At 38.4% G+C, this 5,682-nt stretch overlaps 1 protein-coding gene and 1 pseudogene across 2 annotated transcripts in view; one reads left to right on the forward strand and one right to left on the reverse strand.

Annotated features, from left to right (window-relative positions):
• Positions 1 to 5,682, forward strand: part of CTDSPL (CTD small phosphatase like) — a 125,697-nt gene that overhangs the window by 14,951 nt on the left and 105,064 nt on the right. The window lies entirely within an intron of this gene.
• Positions 2,455 to 4,409, reverse strand: LOC111724846 (annotated as a pseudogene).

The raw sequence follows: 5,682 nt of genomic DNA on the forward strand, positions 1-5,682 counted from the left end.
AAAATTATTAACATTGTTAATATCGGTTTTTAAATTTTAACTGTTAAAATGGGTATCTAGTGATATCTTGTCATAAATTTTAATTTGTATTTCCTACACCCCTGAGTTTGGTGCTGAGATTCTGTTTATCTGCTTATTAACTTCTTTGGTGAAATGTGTATTCAAACTGCTGCCTGTTTTTTAAAAATTGGATTATTTGATTTATTATTACTGAAGGTAATCTTTATAGAATTCTGGATAGAAGTACTTTGTCAAATATGTATTTTACATATATTTTCTCCCAATCCATGGTTTGTCTTTTTATTCACTTAACAATGTCTTTTTTCCTAAAATTTTTTATTGTTATAAAAAAATTTAATATTATATGAAATACATATAATATTAAATTTATCATCTTAACCATTTTACACATAAATATATAATTCATTGGTATTGAGTACAGTCATACTGTTGTACAATATGATCTATCCATCTATCTCTAGAACTCTTTTCATATTGCAAAAGCAAACATTAAACAACTCCTGGCTGGGTGCTGTGGCTCATACCTTTAATCCTAGCACTCTGGGAGACTGAGGTGAGAGGATCACTTGAGTTCAAGTGATTAGTGAATCTCCAGTGTCTATTATACCACTCTATATATCTGTGTACACCTAATGTTTAGCTCCCACTTATAAGAACATGTGGCATTTGACTTTCTGATTCTGAGGTGAGAGGATCACTTGAGTTCAAGAGATCAGGAGTTCAAGACCAGCCTGAGCAAGAGTAAGACCTCATCTCTAGTAAAAATAGAAAAAAAAAACAGCTGGGTTGGTGGTACATGTCTGTAGTCTCATGTACTAGGGAGGCTGAGACAGGAATATCATTTGAGCTCAGGAATTTGAGGTTGCTATGAGATGTGACTATGCCACTGTACTTTAATTCCTCATTTCCTCTTCCCTGAGCCTATGGCAACCACCATCCTACTTTCTGTCTCTGTGAATTTGACTACTCTAGCTACAACGTCATATAAGTGGAATTATACAACATTTGTCTTTTTGTCACTGGGTTATTTCACTTAGCATAATGCCCTCAGGGTTCATGCATGCTGTAGCATTTGTCAGAGTTGCCTTCCTTTTTAAAGCTGAATATGAATATGCCACATTTGCTTATCTATTCATCGATCAGTGGACACTTGGGTTACTTCCACATTTTAGCTATTGTGAGTTATTCTGCTATGAACTTAGGTATACAAATATCTGTTTGAATCCCTGTTTTCAGTTTTGGAGGGGTATATACTAAGTAGAGTTGCTGGATAATATGGTATTTCTATTTGGAGTGTTTTGAGGAACCACCATATTGTTTTCTGCTGCTTACCCACTAATTGTTCTCAAGTCTTCACATCCTTGCCACTCTTGTTATCATGTGTTTTTTGATAGTAGCCATCCTAATATGGATTATCCTATGGATGACATGGTATTTCTATTTGCAGTGTTTTGAGTAACCACCATATTGTTTTCTGTTGCATACCCACCAATAGTTCTCAAATCTCACATCCTTGCCACTCTTGTTATTGGGTGTTTTTTGATAATAGCCATCCTAATGGGCATGAAATGTTAACAATGTCTTTTGAAGAGACATCCCTCCCTCCTTCCCTCTCTCCCTCCCTCCCTTCCTTCCTCTCACTACATCACCTAGGCTATAGTGCCTTGGCATCAGCCTAGCTCACAGCAACTGCAAACTCCTGGACCCAAGCGATCTGCCTACCTCAGCCTCCCAAGTAGCTGAGAATACAGGCATGTGCCATAAAGCCAGGCTAGTATTTTTATTTTTAGTAGAGATGGGGTCTCGCTCTTACTCATGCTGATCTTGAACTCTTTCATTTTTTTCCTGGGATAGCAGGAGGGGAGCACTGTGAAGTATATTCAGAGTGGTTGGACTTTGCAGTCTCCTCAATAAACAATCTCTCTGCAGTTTGCCTTCCCTTACTCTCCCAGCCCACACCCCAGTTTCCCAGTCTTCAGGAAATAGCATCAGGCCCATGTTTCTTTAGAATTCAGAGTTCTGAGAGGCAGTGCATTCCTTTCAATAGGATCTAGAATTCCTAGGATCACAGACTTTTGCTGACTAGTTCTTGAGGTCTCAGGAATCCAGAGTTCCTTGGCTCAAAATTTCAGGCGAGCTCAGAACTCTAAGGGGCCTAGAGTTCCTGGCGCAGGAACATTGGGAGGCCCAGGATCCTTTTTTTTTTTGCAGGTATAATTTCCATTTTATTATTTTTTTTATTAAATCATAGCTGTGTACAATAATGCATTTTGGGGGTACAATGTGCTGGTTTTATATATAATTTGAAATACAACAAATTGTTTAACATTGCCTTCACTGTACTTTCTTAATTATTATGTCAAGACGTTTATACTCTACACTTAATAGGAGGCCTAGGATCTTGAGGCAGATAGGTGAACATAATAATAATCTTTATGGCTTGAAGGTGTACAAAATAATGTCACTATATCAGAGCAGCGCCTCAGCCTGTATACCTATAAGAGTCTACAGCAGTGACACATACAAGTTGGCTATGTACAGGTGGGTAGCCCCAATATGGGCAGCCACATGCACAAACTCATGCAATGTGAAGCTTACCTGACAACCCGCCATGGCCAGCAAGCTGCAGAGGCAGCACTCTCAAAGGATGGCTCAGGCCTGCTGTTCCTGGATCACAGAGATTCTTGAACTATGGGACACTCCTGGATTTCAGGAATCTTAGGGTCCAAGGGGGCACTGTGTCCACTGGGGGCAAAGCCATGGCTCAAGCCATCAGAGCCCCAGGTGAGCTGGAGCACAGGCACGGGAATGGTGAGAAGAGTCTGCCATTGTCCTGATGTCCATGGCTGCTGGAGCCTGCACTTCCACCTGTGCCTATGCTGCAGAGGCCTAGGCAGGCCCTTGTCTTGAACTCTTGAGCTCAAGTGATCCTCCACACTAGCCGAAGAGCGTAAATTTCTAATTTTAATGAATCTAGTTTCATCAGTTTTTTCTCTTATGGCTCATAGTTATGGTGTCATGCCTAAGAAATCTTTATGAGCTCAAAGTTACAAAGATTTTCTTCTGAGTTTTCTCTAGAAGCTTTTCTTAGGGAAGGTGGGGAGATTTATATTTAGTCCATTTTGGATTGATTTTGAATAAGGTACAAGGTATTGATTGAACTTTGTTTGCATATACAGATAGCTAATTATTTCTGCATTGTAAAAGGTTATTCTTTCTGCATTGTTTTACCTTTCAGTCTTACTAAAAATCAGTTGACTATACATATGGTTCTATTTCTGGACTTTATTCTCTTCTTAAATTTTAATCACTTGTTTTAATGTGAAGCAGTGTTAAGCCTAGTATAGCACAAGGCTTCTCTTAGAAGTAAATTTTTGGTTGTGATGTAAGCAGAAGAGAAGATGAAGGCCTTTCACAGTCTGGCAGGACAGATCTAATCTGTATTTTGCAGTGAGGGGGACTGAGAAAGGCAAGATCTAGCATTTTCTCAAGTCTTTATTTTAGGAACTTACCCAAACAGATTTGTATAGTAATCTTTTTTTCAGGTTTAAAATTGAGACTGAGAATTTCTTTTAATCTTGATAAATTAGCATTTGAGTTTAAACTATAGTTATACAATAGTATAAAAATAAAGACTATCTTGATGAGGTTTAAGAGAATGAAGGAATTGAATATCACTAGAACAAAAAAGTGTACTGAAGTTTCAGCTCTGCAAAGGGAGCCTGGGCCCTTGAAGGACCATGGGACACCTTTCAGGCTGTCCACAAAGAAGTGGCTGTGCTACCTGAAACAAAATGGAGGAGCTGGGTTCATTCTCTCAGTGGCTCGAATTTGATCACTAGGTGAAACTTTCCTGAGAATAAAATCTTGATTCACGAAATGTGGCCCAGTTCATATAAAAGTCACAAGACTATCTGCTACCAATTTTAAGACATCACTTAAGAAATAATAAAGAGATGACTGAAGTCTTAGAGGTGGCAAAGGTTGTACAAGTAGCTACCTTTCTTTTCTACCTATCTTTGTACTTTGTCGGGGCTCTCATTCCAGTTCATCTTCCATGGGGCTGCTGGATATAAATTGCTAAAGCACAGCTCTGATCATGCCAGTATCTGATTAAAGGTGTTTCTCAGTAACTCCGAAATGAAAACATACATTTCAGAGCTGTAGTCCTTTGTGGTCTGGCCTCAGACCTCCTTTTCAGCCTCCTGGTCAAGAATCTTCTTTGGTGCCATGATAAACCATTTGTTGACTCCAAGCATGCTGTGTTTTTTCACTCTACTGTGCATGTACTGGTTCTTCTTATTGGGATGCCTTTTCCCTCATATGCCTGAGGGATTCTTAGTTACCCTTTAAGATCCAGCTCAAGTGTCATCTTCTCTTTACACCATCTTGTACTATATATGCAGGACGCAGTAAATAGAGCATAATATTTTAGGGAATGGGTTTAGGTTTAAATACCAGCTATATCACTTAAGAATTGGGTGAACTCTGACAATTTATTTAATCTCTTTGAGCCTTGATTTCACTGTAGTACAGTGGTTCTCAACCTTCCTAATGCCGTGACCCTTTAATACAGTTCCTGTGTAGAGAACCGCTATGCAGTAAATACCTGATAGGGTTAACATGAGGATCAAATAATATTGTATACATATATAGTACATATCAAAATATGTGTGCATTTACTAAATGTTATTAATCATTATTAATATTATCTCTAATTCATTCATTCAGTAAACATTTATTGAGCACCACTACATGCTATTCACTTGTTCCAGTTGTTTGAGATGCACGTAGGAATGAGACCTTGCCATTGTATTTGAGCTGCTTAAGCACAATGCATTAAGAAAAGAACATGCAGAGTGCTATTATTTTATGACTACTATATGCCAACAACCTTAAGGTGTCCCCATTTTGCAGCAGAGGAAACTGAGTCTCAGGTAGGTTAAGTCTGTCATATACATAGATTTAATAGTAGAGCCAAATGTTAAACCTAGTCCAGTGTGAAAAGGAGACTCAGGAAGTATTTGGAGACCATCACAAGCCCTTTCAGATTTACATCTTGAAAAATATCAACCATATTTTTCCAAAAGATTCTTCTCTCTCCTTCTGCCATAGATGGCATATTTAACAGGATAAATTCTAATCTCACCCAAGATGACAGGCAACCTTATATTGCCTGTTATTCTGTTATTTATGTAACATGGTCTGTTTCCTTGAGTCTTTCCTAGAGTTAACTCTTGACCCTCTTCATATACACTTGTGTATTATGAATGCTAGAACTGAGAAGTTAGAATTTATAGTAAAGATCAAGAATCCAATAGTGTTTATCTTTAAATCTCTGGAAGAAGTGATGGGCCTAAAGTTATAGTTTTCACTAATAACTGTTTCTAAGTAGATTTTTAAGATGTTTTTAGAAGGAAAACATGGTAAAGGGACTCTTAAAGATGCTTGAATCCCATTGTATTGGTCAAAGTTATTAGTTGTAATCCACAGAATTAAACTATTAGGTAGAAGGGAGTTTGCTGATAGATTTTAGTGGCTTGTAGACCCTCTGGTGTCGTGAAAGAATCAGATGGTGGGGGCGGCACCTGTGGCTCAGTGAGTAGGGCACCAGCCCCATATACCGAGGATGGCAGGTTCAGACCCAGCCCTGGCCAAACT

This window comes from Otolemur garnettii, unplaced genomic scaffold, assembly GCF_000181295.1.
Source record: "Otolemur garnettii isolate 467f Iridium unplaced genomic scaffold, OtoGar3 scaffold00002, whole genome shotgun sequence".
NCBI lineage: Eukaryota > Metazoa > Chordata > Mammalia > Primates > Galagidae > Otolemur > Otolemur garnettii.